Here is an 18,481-nt window from a genome sequence, read left to right as displayed (position 1 = left end):
CTTTCTTCAGTGCGGAGATAGTAGGGTTGCAAAGCTGGCAAGGAGCAAGGCCTTTCAGTGGCAAGAATGACAAATAAATGTGAAAACAAAAGAGCCATTTTTTGTGGAGCTTGGCCTGTTTACATTATTTCCAGACTCTTTGGCCAGGCCTACAGGTCTAGAAACTTTTGCCAGTATAGTAACATCAGTTAGGGATGTGATTTTTTTTTATGACATTTCTATATCAGCAAAAGCCCTACTGCAGACTGACATATAAGTGCTTTTGCTGATATAGTTTATTTCATTCAGGAAACCAATATAAGCTATACCATATATAAACTATACCTGCAAAAGCACTTTTTTTTGCCAATATAAGCTGTGTCTACATTAGCATGGCTTGCTGACACAGCTATATCAGCAAACCTTTCCTAATGTAAATTTTCCTTGCTATGCTACCCCAGGCAGTGTGTGCCGCTCCTGGAAGCGTATGCCCCCTTTGTGGCATGTAAAAGCCGTGCAGAGGGAGTTAAGCAACCTATGTCACATTTTGCAATATGAGTTTGTGGCAATAGAGAGGAGGGCATGTTGCCTGTGGCAACTATCCAGTGCCATAGAGACGCTCGCACACATCTGCCTTTCCTCTCTGCACATGCCACCTCCAACACCATTTTCATACTCCTGATCCTTCCCAAGCTGCAACTGTTATAGGGACCTCAGTGACATATATTCCAAGCCTTCCCATGTGAGATAAAACAAAGTTATTTCCCAACTAGATTCCCTCTTTTCATCAACATGTCAACTGTTGTAGGTTAGAATGTGCTAGTAACTGTCAGCATCAAAATCTGGTCTAGTTCTATGTAGTCAGATTCGCTTCTTTACTTTCAAAGAAACAACTGTTATTTGAAATTGCTTCCAAAGCACGTTGCAAATGGGGCTGAATAAATCAGCTAGCAAAATGCACAGCTTTTCAAGGAAAAAAAGTTTATAAAATCCAGTCAGGATTTAATAAAAATGTCTCTAAGGTGCATAAATCATGTCCCTAATAGAGTATTCTTCAATTTCCAGTCCTGTATGGAGAATCTTAAAATGCTAACAGATGTAGGAAAGGAAAAGTACAATTCCCCCCTACTCTTTCTGTCTCACATATACACGCATACAAAAAAACCCCTACAGTCTCTGAAATATGTATATAACTTTTATATTTACCACTATAAAGACTATTCACTTGAAGGTCCTTCTCCCTTTAAATTGTTTCTGTGGCAACACATCTGGTACTGTAACTCTGGGCCAGAATGTTAACTATTTTGGAAGAGTGAGCTATGTTGTTGTTTGTTGTCTGCAAGAATGTGAAGCACAGATAGCTCTGCAGACACATGTGATCACATACCCTTTTCTGCCTCCACAATGACATAGAATATTTGCTGTTGATTCTCATGCTTCACTGTAAACAACAAGACTGAAAGTGTTCCTGGGATCGTTTGGGGGGAAAAAAATCCTTTGGGACTGTATTTTTAAACAAAATGAAGAACATTTAGTTATCACCATTTCTGCTCAGTGTGTGAGAAACTCTCATGTTATTTCACAGCTGAGAGAAGCAAAGATCTCATCCTGATCACAGATAGAAGTCCTACTCCTGGGGGAATTCTGCGCCACTGCGCATGTGCAGAATTTATGTCCCCTGCAGATTTCTTTGCTTCCCCACAGAAAAATGACATTATGACAGGGAAGCAAAGGGAAGCCACAAGAGCGGTCATGCAACCCTCCCCAGCAGTACGTTTTGGGTGACCAGGGCAGCCGGCGGAGAAGTAAATCACTGTGGGGCTGGGGGCGGGACTGAAGAAGACCTGGCTGGTGGCTCCTACCCTGTGTCGGGCTCAGCTACTAGTCAGTGCTGGGCAGGGGATCCAAGGCCAGGTCAGACCCAACCCCAGATTTCTCCCCCAGCTGCAGGAAGCTCTGCAAACTTCCCCCACCCCACTTCTTGCACCCATCGCTCCTCAGCTGCAGGGAGAGGGATCCCTGTGCAGGGAGCTGCACCCCCATCCTCCCAACCCCCGTGCATCCAGACCCCCTCATACCCAGACCCTCACAATGAGCCTCACCTGCTCCGCCCTCAGAACCTCCCCGATGAGCCCCAATCCCCCTGCACCTGGACCATCCCGATAAGCCACCCACACCTGGATCCCCACCCCATCAAGTCCCATCCAGTTGCACCTGGATTCCCACCCCACTGAGTCCCACTCTCCCAGCATCTGGACCCACATCTGGATTCCCACCCCATGAGCCCCCACCCCGGACCCCCCCTCCGCTGAGTCCCAACCACCTTCACCTGGACCCCCCCCCCGCAGAGTCCCGTTGCATCCAGAACCCCCCAACAAGCCCCTGTGCATCCAGATCCCTCCCATACCTGGATTTCCCCACTGAGCCGCCTGCACCCAGATTGCCCCACACAGACCCCTCTCAACCCACAGCTGGAACCCTTCACACTAAGTCCCTCCACACTTGGATCCTGCCTTACAGAGCCTGCCTGCCCACGCCTGGTGCACCTGGCATGGAGGGGCAGGGCCCGGGATGTTTCTGGGGCGGGCACGGTCCTTGCACTGTTTCTGGATTGGGTGCCATCTCACCGCTGAGTCTGTGCCCTGGGGGTGAGCTGCACAGTGCTCTTCCACCACCATGCAGCCAGTGGCCTGTGCTCCCCAGTGCCATGCTGGAGCCTTCACATTTAACTGAGAAATAAAATTTGCAGAATTTTGAAGAATTTTAAAATATTGTGCACATAATTTTTAATTTTTTGGTGCAGAATTTTAATTTTTTTGGCGCAGAATGCTCTCAGGAGTAAAGTCCTCCTGGATAATGGAGAAACTAACAATACTTAGTACTTATCTTCTTCCAAGAGCTATATAAACACGGACTAACCCTTACTGCACGGCAGTATTATCACCATTTCACAGATGAGAAACCTGAGGCACACTGCTTAGGCCAAAATTTTCAAAAGTGGCCATTAATTTTGGGTGCCTCTATTTTTGGTTGCTTATCTTGACACCTGTAGGGCATGATTTACTGAGGTGCCGAGGATCCACAGATCCCACTGACTTTAGCTGGAGTTGTAGGTATTGAGCACCACTAAAACTCATGGCTTGTGTATCTCATATTGAGCCACCAGAAACTGACAGGTTTCAGAGTAGCAGCCGTGTTAGTCTGTATTTGCAAAAAGAAAAGGAGTACTTGTGGCACCTTAGAGACTAACCAATTTATTTGAGCATAAGCTTTCGTGAGCTACAGCTCACTTCATCCGATGAAGTGAGCTGTAGCTCACAAAAGCTTATGCTCAGATAAATTGGTTAGTCTCTAAGGTACCAGAAACTGAGACACTCAAAATTGGTGAACACGTAAGAAGTTGTACCCTGAGCAACTTATTCAAAGTTACACAGAAAGACCAGGACAGAACTAGGGGTAGAACCCAGTAACCCTGATTCCCAATCATGTACTTTAACCGTAAGGCTACATTTCCTTGGTAGAGATTTATTCTGATCTTTTCTCATCTTCTTTCCCTGTTGGTTGTTATAATTAAGCAACCTCACAATAAGTATACTTACCATATAGTTCTGCTCTGAAATGTCGCTAACAATAGCATCCCAATGACTCTATGTCAAACTATTGTCTCCCAGTGCCTTGAGATCAAATTTGCTCAGTTAACAAGTAAAGAGATGGAGGGGTGGGGGTGTTTTATAACTACCAGCCAGCCCTTCAAATTCAGCTTGGGTTTTGAAAGGCAAGCTAGGTTCTTTCAGGCTAATACATTATCACCAGTGACTATGACCCAATGAGGCCCTTTAGTGATCTAGTTAGGCTGCAGTTGAGATGGACACCTCAAGGTAAAAACTAATGGAGTTGAAACTTAATTCATAATGCAAGAGCCACAACAGAATCCATTTCTCTTTCACTTAACTCATTGGCTCAGCGTGGAGTAGCAGTAGTAAAACACTGTGAAAACAACTACCATTATAGCACTTTAAGTTCCCTGTGAAACAGATTTTATCACCTAACTTGAAACAGCTGAACCTACTTCTTGCTCAATTAAAAGATAAACTGGATCTGTACACTATGATTATAGCATTTCCAGCACCAGTGATGAAGAAAACAAAATCATCACAGAGTTCCCTCCATCACTAATGATCAAATTCAATGACTGGCTGAATATCAATTTTTCCCTTGCAGCCATACTCCACAGAAATCATGGCTATAGGCCTTCTGTCTTTGAAGACATATTGGTTTAAATATTGGTGCTTGGAGAGAACAAACTGGCAACATAAATGGAAAAGTTAGAAAAAGAGGATAAAATTGGTATTTCAGAAATGGCTCTGTATGTCCCTGTTGTGCTGTTGGAAGTGCCGTCTTCAGATCAAAATGAAACTCAGGATCGTAGGGATGTGTTGAGTAAAGGTCTGCTGATGCTTTTTGCAAGAGTTACTCTGTGTGTAACTTTGGTTTGTCATCAGACAGTCATCATTCAAAATCTTGTACTGAGCAAACTACAGTTTGGATAATTACGTTCTGACTATTCACTTCCTCTTGGCCTTATGACTTTTTAAACCAAACTTTGGACTTTGGGATAATTTAAGCATTATACCCACATGTATAGAAACTCTTTTTTTAACCTGTGTATTAGATAATTTTAACATTAGTTTAAAATGTTTAGTAAAGCTAATATTACATATGTATTTATTGACATTTTTATATATAAAATATCTTCTTTCCTTCCAATTCCCCTCTCCTTTGCTCCACCCAAACTTCATAATGAACAACTCTTTTTGGGTCCTTCTCCCACACTTAACTCCTTGCCTTATTTCACACAACTGTATATGACGGGAACCCCCATCCTGCCCTTTTCCTCCATACCTTCACCCTCTCACCCTTCAAGCATCTCTACAGGACACATTTCCTGTGATCCATCATCCTTCCCTCCAAGTACACTGGATCTTGTAGGTGCTTTACAATCAAAAAAGAAGAAAACACCTACCAGGTTCTCTTTTGGGAAACTAGATCTTGCATTTGCAAAGGGATAAATTTCAAGGGGGGGGAAATGGGGTGGGGTTGGTAGAACAGCAGCTACATGGATCCACTAACCATTGCCCCTGTGGAGGGAAGTTTTAGGGAACACAGAGGGCTCTCGTCTGACAGAAAGGAATCCTCTTCTTCCTACATTCCCTCATAGAGAAGCCCTGGACACATCCCACTGTTTGGCCTATGATTCCCAGGTCTTGACTCTATGTCATCCACATAGAAATATTAGTATTTTGCTTCTGCTACAAACCGATTCCAAGGCAGAGCACAAGATAGGGATACTGGAGCTGCCATCCCAGGACAAAAAGAAAAGGAGGACTTGTGGCACCTTAGAGACTAACAAATTTATTTGAGCATAAGCTTTGATGCATCCGATGAAGTGAGCTGTAGCTCACGAAAGCTTATGCTCAAATAAATTTGTTAGTCTCTAAGGTGCCACAAGTCCTCCTTTTCTTTTTGCAGATACAGACTAACACGGCTGCTACTCTGAAACCGATCCCAGGACAGTCCACCAATCCTCCTGATCCAGTATGCTGGCTGGATACTTCATCCTTTAGAAGACCCCACTGAATACCAGGCCAGTTGTGCAATGTCATATCATATGCAGGGTGTATGTATTTTTAGTGACTCACTTCCCCATCCCTTAGGCAAACAAGTGGGATTTGAGCTGCCATTCATTAACATCAGGTCTATCTTGTCCTGGTGTGTATTGTGCAGCCTCTTCTCTACTCTGCATGCAGCGCATGTGTCACTCACTCAGCAAAGTGACATGAAGAGCAGAGGCAGTGACATGAAGAGCATGAGGAGGATCAATAGCAACACCAAGACTAGATTCGTGTGTGAGGTGTTCTCAGATTCAGGTTCCATTAGCCTCCACTGTCAAATAGCTGTTTTTAGGACATGTGTCACCATGTTCAATACCAAATATCCCTCAAGGGGAATTTTACATAGTTTGTTATCCTTCTATATAATCCTCCTTTCATTCCCATAAAGCCTTTCATTAATGCATTACAAAAAATAATTAATAATTAATAATTAAGTCTCATTAATAGGTTTGAAAATTATCCCCATTTTACAGCCTGGGGAAACGGAGGCACAGAGGGATTTTAAGACTTGGTTCCGTTGCCAAGAATGGACCCCAGGAGTGCTGAATGCCAGCCCTGTGCCCCGACCACCATCCCATACGCTCTCCAACACAAATACAAAACTTTATTTTTCCCCCAGTAACCCTGCGCTGCCTTAGTTGATGACCAGTTCAATTGCCATATGGCCCAACTGAATCGACACATTTTTTACAGAGAATCTAAACATTGTCAACGGGAAAATGTAACCGGCCTGAGACCCAACACCTGAGGCTATATTTATGAGCGAATAAAACAATCTCCATGCAGCCAAAAAAGAGTCATTCCAATGTAACCAGCCCAGGCAATGACACATCCGAAGAAGCAGGGTCCTGTGCCTCTGCCCTGCTTCTCCACCTGCCGCAGACAGCCATCCGCTTCCTCCGGCTCCTCGGGTCTCGCCGGCGCGTGCATTTACACCCTCCTCAAGGGTAGCTGCGTGTCTTCGTGGCTGGGCACCCCCTGTAGGTGCATCTGCAGCCCTCGGGGCCTGTGCCCCTCCTACAGCTCGATGCATGAGCGTGGCTGGTGACTGTAACCCCCCCCCCCCCCCGCACACACACACACACACACACACACACACACACACACACAGGTGCCGGCACATCTCAGAGTGGCTACACACCTGGGAGCCGCATGCACACGCCCTGCAGGTGCACCGACCCCTGCCGGAAAACCCCCACGGGTGTCTCTAGCCCCTTTCCACAGGGGCGGGTGCACCGGCGGCGGGCAGCGCCTCCCCTCTGCTCCCCCCAGCCACCCGAGCTCGGGTCACCCTCCCCCCCCGCACCTGGGGAGCCGCCGGCAGGGTCTGCCCCCGCGCAGCGCGGTGTCTCCTACCTGCCTTCAGCGCGGGAGGGACCCGGGCTCCGAACCTTCCGCCGGGCGCGCGCTGTCTGCTGCCCAGCCCCGCAGCTGGCGCCCCGATAGCCGCCGCCTTATCGAGCCTGCCTGTCCCGTCCGCCCCCCGAGCCTCTGCTTCCAGGAAGCGGCGGCTCCGGGCTGCTGGTTGCGCTGCTGGATGCGGATCGCCCTGTTCCGTTCGCTGCCTCTCTCCCCCTCTCTCCCCCCATCCTGGCAGGGGGGCTGGGAAAGTGCAGCGAGACTCCAGCACATGCTGAGCCTGCGGTCACGGCCCGGACCCTCTGCTATTCATCAGGAAGCATCCCAGGCGCTCTCTCCTCCAATCCCCACCGTGCTGCAGGCTAATGGCAAACAGGCTGGGCCCTGGCGGACTCCCTGCCCGCCCGCACCCCGTTCCTGCCCCTCTTCCCACCTCCCCTTCTCCCCGGCCCCTGCCTTTCACTGCCCATTTCCTTCTTCTCCCAACTTTTCTTCCCCTTTCTCCCCCGCATCCTTAGCCACTACCTCTCCCACCTCCTTCTCCCCTGTCCCTAGTCTCACACTCTTCCCCTCTCCTCGGCCCACCCCACTCCTTTCCCTCGGTTTTAATCCCCCCTTCTGAAAGGGTGCTGAACCTGGTTTGCCCTGGGCTACCCTTGCAGCTAGCCCATGTTTGGGGCAGGTTCCACTGCACCCCTTCCCTATACCAGGGGCCACATGCGGCTCTTCAGAAGTTAATTTGCTGCTCCTTGTATAGGCACCGACTCCGGGGCTGGAGCTATAGGTGCCAACTTTCCAATGTGCCGGAGGGTGCTCACTGCTCAACCCCTGGCTCTGCCACAGGCCCTGCCCCCACTCCACCCCTTCCCGCCCCCTCCCCTGAGCCTGCAGTGCCCTCACTCCTCTCCCCCCCCCCCAAGCCTCCTGCACGCCAGGAAAGTGCTGAGGTATGAGGAGGGAGTGGGAGGTGCTGATCTGCAGGGCTGCCGGTGGGTGGGAGGCACTGGGAGCGGGGTGGGTGAGCTGATGGGGGGGCTGCTGACGTATTACTGTGGCTCTTTGGCAACGTACGTTGGTAAATTCTGGCTTCTTCTCAGGCTCAGGTTGCCCACTCCTGCCAACTGTCAGTAACAGGCACCTTTGCTTCTGCAGACAGGCCAGTTTACTTCTGCAGACAGGCCAGTTTTGCTCAGTTTTCACTCTTTTTTGTCTTTTGTCATGTCACACTTTCATAGCTCTCATAGAGACTTCGCCGTTAAAAGCCTGCATTTATAACATACAATACCAACAGCATATCTCCCATTCCCATCCCTTTCTCCCCAGACCACCCCCACACAAACACACACCCCTTTTCTTTTTAACAAAACCCTATAAATAACAGATCCAAACACACAAATCAATATTTCCCTCTTTGCAGGTCGCCTCCCAATCTAAATCCAGGCTTTGGAGCTGCAATTTTGCTTTCACCTTAGTTTTCTGCACCATTTTTACAATGAAGCCAAGTAACAGGCCTTTCACTGTCACCACAGAAGTCTGGTCCTGGTCCTGTGAGGTAACTGAGTTGCCTTTCATGGGAGATGTGGCTGCTCAGTACCTGCCAAGTTTGGGCCTTCTCGATTTGTTCAGCCCTGCTGGTGGGTTCAGCACCATTCAGAACAAACAGGAGATGTTCCATCCTGTCTCCCAGAGTTTAAAACCTTAAAAAAAAAAAAAAAAATCCACCAAGGAAGACTCTCAAAGCACCTAGTGAGGACAGGCCCAGTAAAAAGAACCTAGTAGGACAACGTTATTTGTTTTCTTACAAGCTTCCCTGAGGAGAAGATTAATACTCTGTTCATGTCAGTCTTTATGGCAGAGAGATGTGTGTTTTGAGGAAGGAATTGAAATAGGAGAGGGGTGGTTCTTCTTGTGAAGTTGGCTATGGAGGGCATTTCAGGCACAAGGAAATGCATGAGGGAAGCCATGGAAATAAGAGTGGGAAGAGAAAGCAGAAAGGCAGGAGGTTCTGGTTGAGAAAAGAGCTCAAGGGCTGAGGGGGTATGGAAAGTAGGAGGAAGATATTTGTGCTGAAATGTAGAAAGAAGGGGAGATGGTACCAAATCTTAAACATAAAGACAGGGATCCTGACTTTCAGATCCAGGAAGGTAGTTAAGCACATCCAGAACTACATGAAAAATCCCACTTGCTTAAGTACCTTCCTGAATCGGAGCCTTTGTATGCTCATGTCTTTTCTTGGGAGTTGGACTACATGGAAAGGGATGAGTTGGAGCAGAGGGAAGGTCAGGATATCTTTTGAAAGCCCAAGGGGGCTCCAACAATGGCTGAACTCCCATAAACCAAATGTGTCATAAAAGTGACCTGCAGGGGAAAATGGGATTGTGTTTTGTATGAGACAGATATAGATACATATGGAGAGAAAGAGAGAATTTATTGTGGTTACAAAGTGGTTAGTAAATAGTAAAAGTTTATTTCAGTGTAAAAATGTGTATTCTCATATTTAAATTCACTTGTTTCAAAATGGGTATGACCTTTGATGTATATTTATAAATTACATTGAGAAATAAAATCTTCACAGATTTATTAAAAATTTATAATCCATGGTTTTATGTAGTCTTTTTAAAAGTTATTAGCTTCCTTGGCTTATGATTTAAATAACAAGCGGATAAATTATTAAACAATCTTAATTATAAGATTAGTTATTGTACGATGAAACAATTGTTTTTATAGACATAGGCTAATGCTATCATTACAAAGTAAAATTATATTTAACATCAATCATAATAACTACTCACATAATCCAAATATGTTTAACATTCATTCTGAATAGATTACATGTATGATTTCATCCTAGTAAATCTATTTGAAAATACCAGATGCACAAGTAATGTGCATATTGCCCTCTACTGGATACTTTTTGAATTCCCTGTACAATTCAATGTAATACATTATTGGAGGCTGAGGGGGACATTGTTTAAGTAATGTTAAACAGACCTGCCAAATTTAATCTGAAGGGAGACTCCTTTGTTTTGCATTAATTTAAAGGGAGTTTAAAAGCCTATCCCTCTTATGCAGAAGGATTTTTCTTTGTGTTTGCAGTGAGACATTACAAATCTCAGACCTATGGCTTATATGAGATTTATTACGTTCCATCCTTAATCTTGTGTGAAAGCTCATATATCACATATGCACTGTAATACCTTAGACACATAAGACTGTGTTAAGGATACAGGGTCAGATTCTAAACTCAGTTACACCAATGACATTTGAGTTTTGCAGCGTCTTCAATGTGACGGAAATTTAATGGAACCATTAGTTTTCTTAATATGTATATTATTAATGGACCCTGGGGGCCATAAAATGTCAGTGGAAGTGTATGAAGAATTTGCAGATGGACACAGTAACCCACACTATTTCCTTTTGAGCTGAACAGTGGCACCTTGAATTCATATTTCATTGACAACATATTCTGGATCCCTTGGAACCAGTACTGAGAACAGTGTCTACTGGAGCCTGCGTATATCTTGTGTATACCTTGGCAGCAGCCATGTCACTTTGTGTTGTGATATTATTAGAATACACATGCTGTGTTGGGTCAGTACTTGGATAGACAGTATGCATCCGATGAACTGAGCTGTAGCTCATGAAAGCTTATGCTCAAATAAATTGGTTAGTCTCTAAGGTGCCACAAGTACTCCTTTTCTTTTTGCGAATACAGACTAACACGGCTGTTACTCTGAAACCAACAAATAACTGAGGCTACATCTACACTGCCAGTGGGGGTGTAATTTGCAGCTTCTGTAGACATAGCCAGGCTAGCTTTAATATCTAGCTCACTAAAAATAGGAGTGAGGACACAGCAGCATTGGCTTAAGTGCAGGTTAGCAATGCGCATATGTAACCAGGGGGCCAGGTGGGCTTTTACAACCCACGGTAACACTTCCCTATTGCTATTTGCAGCAAGCTAACTAGGGCCATGTCTACACTACCCATTTGTGTAGACAAAAATGACGTTGACACCCAAAAGTCAACATGTTAAAAATCACGATTTTGTTTTCACACTTGCTCCCTCTGTCAGCAGATCGCATCCACAGTAGGGGCACCATTATCAACAGTGTGAGCAATGCACTGTGGGTACCTATCCCACAGTTCTTCTGTCACTAGGAGTTATGGGACGACAGAGCAGATCATGGCACATCTTGGTACAGTGCTAAATGTCCCATGATGCATTGCTTTCTGTCCCAGCACTCCATGGGCTTCTGGCTTTCTTTCACAGCATTTTTTCAATGGCCCTTCTTTGCTGTGCACCCCGGCATATCTGTGAGAAGGGATGGATCCTGCACGGCTCTCCTGTGCTCTGTTAACTGTCATGAAGACATCGCAGATGGCAGTGTAGTTAATCGTGAAGTTCCTAACTGAAGAAGACTTGCAGGCGCTTGACGTTCTGCATGACATGGATAGGAGCAACTTGAGATTGCTTTGGGCATTCACAGAGCAGGTGCACAGGGTAGACTGTCACTTTGGGGCTCTGGAAACAAGCGCTGAAAGTTGGGATCTTACCGTCACGCAGGTGTGGACTGATGAGCAGTGGCTACAGAACTTGCGGAAAGCCACCTTCCTGTAACTGTGTGCGGAGCTTGCCCCAGACCTGCGGCGCAAGGACACCAGAATGAGAGCTGCCCTCTCAGTAGAGAAGCATGTGGCAATTGCTGTGTGGAAGCTGGCAACTCCAGACTACTACCAGTCGGTCGCGAATCAATCTGGAGTGGGGAAGTCGACTGTTGGGGCTGTGTTAATGCAAGTGTGCAGGGCAATAAATCGCATCCTGCTACAAAGGACTCTGGGAAATGTGTGTGAAATAGTGGATGGCTTTGCAGAAATGGGTTTCCCTAACTGTGATGGGGCGATAGATGGCACACATATTCCAATTTTGGCACTAGACCACCTTGCGACAGAATACATCAATAGGAAGAGGTACTTCTCCATGGTGCAGGCACTTGTGGATCACCATGGGCATTTCACTGACATCAAAGCAGGTGGTCTGGGAAGGTGCATGATGCACACATCTTCAGGAACACTGGCCTGTCTAGAAAGCTGCAAGTGGGGACTTTCTTTCCTAACCAGAAGATTACAGTGTGGGGTGTTGAAATGTCCATAATGATCCTGGGGGACCGTGCGTATCCCTTACAGCTGTGGCTCATGAAACCTTACACGAGACACCTGGACAGCACTAAGGAGTAGTTCAACAACAGTCTCAGTAGGAGCCAGATGACAATTGAATGTGCCTTTGGCAGATTAAAGGTGCGCTGGTGATGCCCTTATGGCAGGTTGGACCTCACTGAGGATAATATTCCTATGGTCTTAGCCGCCTGCTGTATGTTGCATAATCTCTGTGAAGCTAAGGGTGAAAGGTTTGCTCAGGAGTGGAATGCTGAGGCAGACCACTTGGTTACTGATTCTGAGCAGCCAGATACCAGGGCTGTCAGAGGAGCCCAGAGGGGAGCTATTCGAATCAGGGAGGCTTTGAGGCAGCACTTTGACAGTGACCACCAGTAACATATATCTCTGTCTGAGTTGTTTCAATGTTACATTACATGTAGCTTTCCTAGGGGGCAATGGTGACATTTGTGGCCTTATATTCCTGTAATAAAGTGATTTAAATGCCTGGGCGTGTATTGGCGTTGCCTGCAATCTCACCTTGTAGAAAAAAATTAAAGATGATTTACCATTATAAAAGTTTGCTTTTACTGCACAGGAAATAGCACACACAAACACACAGATGCTTGGTGGGAAAGGAAGAACCAGGAAAGGGCAGACTTTCACAGCTGTGTGTAGGTCCAGCTGTCATTGTGAAAGTTGTCCGAGGGGGTGAAGTGAAGCGGAAACCGAGAAGTCCCAAAAGGTGGAAAGGAATGTGTGGGCGGAGTTGGGGGAGGGTGTTGACTGGATTTAGAATGGCCGGAAACCAGTCAAGAGATTCGTCTCCCTACCCACCTCTATCATCGGCATTTTAAGATTGCCCAAAGTAAAAACTAACAAGGAAGTGCAGGAGTAAAACTCAGTACGTTTATTAGACTAACAACAGTTCAACAAGGTAAGAAAACTGGGTATATTTAAGGGACTCCCAAAACAGGTAAGTAAAACAAACAGGTAAAGGTGACATTATAACTATACTGTGTCCAAAAGGGTTTACTCCCTCCCCAAGACGGATGTCAGGTAAGGGATATGGAGGACTTAAAAGGTCTCTACCATTTCTTACAGCTTATCTGGAGCATCCTGACCTCATGGCACAAAGCGGGTCCGGAACCGACCAGATGACTTGGCAGGGTGAGAAGTGGACCCCAGGCAACTGATAAGTGGTAACTGTGATTTTTCTTCCTTCTTCCCTGCAGCGTCATGGGTGCAAGTAAGATCTGGATGAGATCTTCAGCGTGCAAGTATGTTAAACCCTCCCACAACCCTAAGGCACGGTGCTCTGGCATACACACCTGAGTATAGCACTCTGCCACTTAGATGGGCAGCACCCTCCCTCGGACATGCTAGCCCTTATATGCCCTACTGTTACTGGACAGATTGCATGTCACATGGTTGCCCGGTTTCCCGCCTTTTGGCAAAAAAGGGCGGGAAACTATCCCTAAGGAGGGGGAAGAAAGGCAGCAAAGATGGATTCCTAGTTGTTGTTGTCAGGAATTCAAAATGATGTATGGGTATTAACAACAAAAACAGAAATATGGAAATTCTCCCCCTACAGGGGGCATGGAAAAGAGTTCTGAATGTGCTGCAGTGGAGGTCGAGCACTGATCTCCTCAGTCTGCAGCATTATTAAGGACTTCAGCATCTGCGTTTGCTCCTCCATTACTTTAAGCATCCGCTCAGTAGCATCCTTAACAAATGCGTGATTCTCTTTTCTGTCCTGCCGTTCGGCTTCCCAGCACTCCTTTCACAACTTTTTTTCTGCATTGCAGCACTGCAGGACCTCCTGGAACATATCTTCTTTGCTGCGTCTTGGGCGCTTTCTTATCTGGTGGAGACGCTCGGCCGGGGTGCGTGGGGTGTTCCTGAAGGCTACATCTGGTGAAACACAGGGTCCAATGCACAGAAGTGGGATTGTTAAATTCACACACTGCATTGAAACATTTCTGTTAAATACACCTTTTGCAACATTGCCATCACTTTCTCACTGACCCTAGCAAGGCACACATCTCTGCGAACACTCAAAGCCTGGTGAGTGTTGGCGGCGGTGAGGGCGCTCTACGTGGGGAAAAGAGCACACACTTTTTGAAAGGGTTGTGGCGCAGCACTCTGGGGAACAAATTCTAAAATTCTCCCACACTTTTCCACAGGCAGGGGTAATTCTAGCAGACATCTCACTGCTAAGGGTAAGCAGGGAAACACGGGTACATCTACTCCATGCTTGTGGCTTCCACCCTGCTCCCTATGCTGCTCGCCTATGTGCCACTTTGGTCCCTGCACAAGTGATTGCTGAATGGCGTGGGAAAGTTTCCTACAGTGGGGGAAGGAACAAAGCTGCTCTGCCACGGAACCCTCAGCAGAGGATTGCCGAGTACTCCCAGGAAACTTTCCTGGAGATCTCTCTTGATCTCGGCGTGCATCAACACCCTGTTCTGCCACACCGATTAGCTACACAGGGAAATGTCCACCTCACAGAAACACAGCCAGCCTCCCACATTTCTATACCCCAAACCCACCTTTGCACTAGACAAGCCACAGCCACTTACCAGGAGTTTCATCTCCTGCTTCTTGTTCGCTGGAGAGCGACTGCTGAGACTGGCTAGACACCTCTGGAGTGGAGAACAGTTCCTGGCTGCCTGCCCCATCAGGTGACCCCGCTGGGAGCTGCACATCCTTATCTAACTCCACCTCTTGATCAATAACTTTGTCCTCTGGGTTAGGTCCTCTTTCTGCTGCCTCCGTGCCCTCTGAAGTATCCATAGGGCTCTTGGCGATGGAGGTGGGGTCGCCACCAAGGATAGCATCCAGCTCCTTATAGAACTGGCTGGTCTTAGGTAAAGCACCTGAGCGACAGTTTGCCTCCCTCGCCTTATGGTACGCCTGCCTCAGCTCCTTTATCTTTGCTCTGCACTGCAGTGTGTCCCGATCATAGCCCTTTTCGCACAAGCCTCAAGAAATCTCCCCGTCAGTATCCCAATTCCTATGGCTCAAGCGCAGCTGGGACTGCACAGCCTCCTCTCCCCATATACTGGCAGATCCAACAGCTCTGCAGTGGTCCAAGCGGGAGAGCGTTTGCTGCGATAACCCGCCATGGTCATCTGGGAAGATGCAATGAGACCTCTCCAGGCCAAGCAAACAGGAAATGGAATTTCAAAAATTCCCAGGGCTTCTAAGGGGGAGGGGTGGATGGTTGTTTACCTGGCTGCAGGGCAGTGGATTCAAACTGCTGACCAGAGCGGTCAGGATGGGCATTGTGGGACACCTCCTGGAGGCCAATTAAAGCAATGAAATGAAGCGTGGTGTCTACACTCGCACTTTGTCGACCAAAATATAGAGGAAAAAGACGTAAATCTTTCATGAGGGTGGATGTATTTTGTTGCCAAAACCGGGCCTTTTCCCCAACAAAAGTCGCCTAGTAGTGTGTATGCACTCACTGTTTGGGTCGACAACCGGCAGTTTTGGTGACAAAAATTGGTAGTGGAGACAAGGCCTAGGTTAAAACTAGTGCAGGTACATCTACACAAGCTGTAAATTACACCATCAGTTGCAGTGTGGACACAGTCTGAGAGTTGCAAGAAGTCTTGATGACTCAGTAGCTAACAGTCTTTCCTCTGGATTAATGCTGTTCTATAGAAGAGTCAAAAAGGCACTCCTGGAGTGAGTATTATTATTTATATACTGCTAACAATGTGCAAGGTGCTTTTCCCCATCAGGTACGAAGATAAAGTCATCAAACAACTTACTGTGGAGTTTTCAGTCTAAATTCTGTCGCTGGGAATGAGACAAAACTGAAGTTCTGACCAATGAACAGACTATACTAGCACTACTACGGGTGGACCTGCAGCAATGGGAAATGTTAAGAGAAAAAGTCTTGTATAGATACAGCCTTAATCCCTCTGGGTCTCAACTTGTCCACCTGTAAAATTGGGATAATAGTACACACCCACCTGTGAGGATTAAGTAATTAATGTTTGTAAAGTACTCTGAAGATGGAAAGGATTAAATATTATTTACTGTTTTCTTCAAGCCAATTTAGAAATAAAAAGAGATAATAAATCATTAAGCTATAAACATAGCTGGGATGAGAGCACTGTGATTAGCACTACTTTGTTCAGTTAATTACTTTCCTTTTAAACAAATCCAGAGTTGTTTTATGCAAGGGGAAGTCCAAGGTTAAAAAGGATAAAAACCGTTTTTAAAAAAGACAGATCGGATTACTTAGTTGCAACACCCCCCAATAGAACAAATCAATAAATTAGGGCCATCGCTCAGTTTTAGGCTCATAATGAAGATGCATCCAAAACAAGCACACATAGGTGCAAAAGCCTGTATTCTAGCCAACAGCAGCCCATGCCCAGGAATAATCACAGAAGTATGTTTCGGACCCACCACTGCCAGGCCAGACACACACTCACATAAACATGTGCGTCACATCTGTCCTATAGGCCCTACCACAAAACGGCTGTTCTCAATTCTCCCTCCTGAGTCTTCTGACAAATACATATGTGCAAGAATTTGACTTGGGCCCCAATCCTGCAAACAGTTCTGCATGTGCTTAATCTTAACTCAATGTGACTGCTCATGTGATTAAATTTAAGCATGTGTGCAAGTATTTGCAAAATCAAGGTCATAATTCATACAGCATCATAAGCAGATATTTATTCATTAGCTGGCATGATGTCAAGACAATTTTACACTTTTAAAAAGCTGGACAAAATCAATGTTACAAAAAAAATCACCTCACTGGCAAATTAGCATATTTTATTACAGAAAATAACACATATATAAAACATTATAAATCACTGAATAAACATTTACTAATCAATTAATCTTCACAACATCCCAAGTAGGTAGATAAATATTGTTATCCTCATATTATAGTGAGGGTAGCCAAAGCAGAGATTAAATGATTTGCTGGAGTGGAGACCATACAGTGAGTCAGTGGTAGAACCAGGATTAGAATTCTTGTGTCCCATCCCTCTGGTCCAGGGGTGGGCAAACTTTTTGGCCCAAGGGCCACATCGGGGTGCGAAACTGTATGGAGGACCGGGTAGGGAAGACTGTGCCTCCGCAAACAGCTTGGCCCCTGCCCCCTCCCACTTCCTGCCCCCGACTGCCCCCCTCAGAATCCCCTCCTCCTTGTCCCTTGACTGCCCCCTTCCAGAACCCCCCACCCCTAACTGCCCCCCGGGAGCCCACCCCCTACCCCCATCCCCTGACCGCCCCTCCCCTGAACGTCCGCCCCATCCAACCGCCCCCTGCTCCGTGTCCCCTGACTGCCCCCCCAGGATCCCCTGCTCCATATCCAACCCCCCGGCCCTGGCCCCCTTACCATGCTGCTCAGAGCAGCATGTCTGGAGCTGTGCCACCCAGCCAGAGCCAGACATGCTGCCCTGCACGAGCGCGCAGCCCTGCCACCCAGAGCACTGCCAGCACAGCAGCACGGCTGCAGGGGAGGGGGAACAGCAGGGGAGGGGCTGGGGGCTAGCCTCCCCGGCAGGGAGCTCAGGGGCCGGGTAGGATGGTCCCGTGGGCAGGATGTGGCCCATGGGCCGTAGTTTGCGCACCTCTGCTCTGGTCACTCCTCCAAACTATGCCATCTTTCCATACGTGAGATAATAAGCATTCTTAAGAAAAGTAGACAAGACAGATAATGTACAATACCGGCTTACTGAACCAATGAATAATTTTAAATACATCATCTTTGGATCCATACATTTCTTCTTCTAGATTTTACAAACAAGCTGGTAAATTCCCTTTTCAATTTTTTACGGATATGGAAATACATTTGTTAAGCCTTCCCAGTTACCTATAGAAAAACACTGTAAAAACCTAATTGGCAGAGGAGTAGTGCTCATGAGTTGACGGAGTAGGGTCATTTAGGGATTAGCTATGCACAGAAGTTGTACTGCTTTAAATACAGAGATATAGTTATATCTGTACAACCTTCAAGTGTGGACACAATTATACTTATTTCTGTACAGAAAGACAATAAGGTATTCTAGTATAAGATACCTTTATACCCCTATAGCTGCATCCCCACCAGGAGCTGTATTGGTATAACTATTTTGGTAAAAAAATCACACCCCTTAACTTAAAAAATCTGTATAAAACCCATGTAAAGCAGCCTGGGCTTGCAGATTTTGCAGGTCTGACGCGGGAAAAGCCTTCCACGGCAGTTGGCACTGCATGATCGGAACTTTAACTTTTAGCTTTGATGGAAAACTGTTTGGATTTGATTTAGGACATTAAGAAATGTGATTTATCATCTCAGCCCATTC

General features: G+C 46.5%; 1 protein-coding gene across 5 annotated transcripts in view; it reads right to left on the bottom strand.

The window, feature by feature from the left end:
- Nucleotides 1-7,469, bottom strand: part of RIPOR3 (RIPOR family member 3) — a 69,322-nt gene extending 61,853 nt beyond the window's left edge. Inside the window, exons 1-2 of one of the 5 annotated variants that reach the window (XM_037915510.2) lie at nt 7,008-7,380; nt 2,607-2,708 (exon numbers count right to left, since the gene is read on the bottom strand). The gene's annotated coding sequence lies outside the window, so the exon portion shown is untranslated. Of the gene's footprint in view, nt 1-2,525; nt 2,709-7,007 lie in introns of those variants that run through there. The other 4 variants (XM_037915507.2, XM_037915512.2, XM_037915511.2 and 1 more) reach the window with 4 other exon arrangements.
- Between the last annotated feature and the right edge of the window lie 11,012 nt (nt 7,470-18,481).

The sequence above is a fragment of the Chelonia mydas genome, chromosome 13 (assembly GCF_015237465.2).
Source record: "Chelonia mydas isolate rCheMyd1 chromosome 13, rCheMyd1.pri.v2, whole genome shotgun sequence".
Taxonomy (NCBI): Eukaryota; Metazoa; Chordata; order Testudines; family Cheloniidae; genus Chelonia; species Chelonia mydas.
Note: the sequence above shows the minus strand (reverse complement) of the source record. Positions and strands in the feature narration are given on the sequence as shown.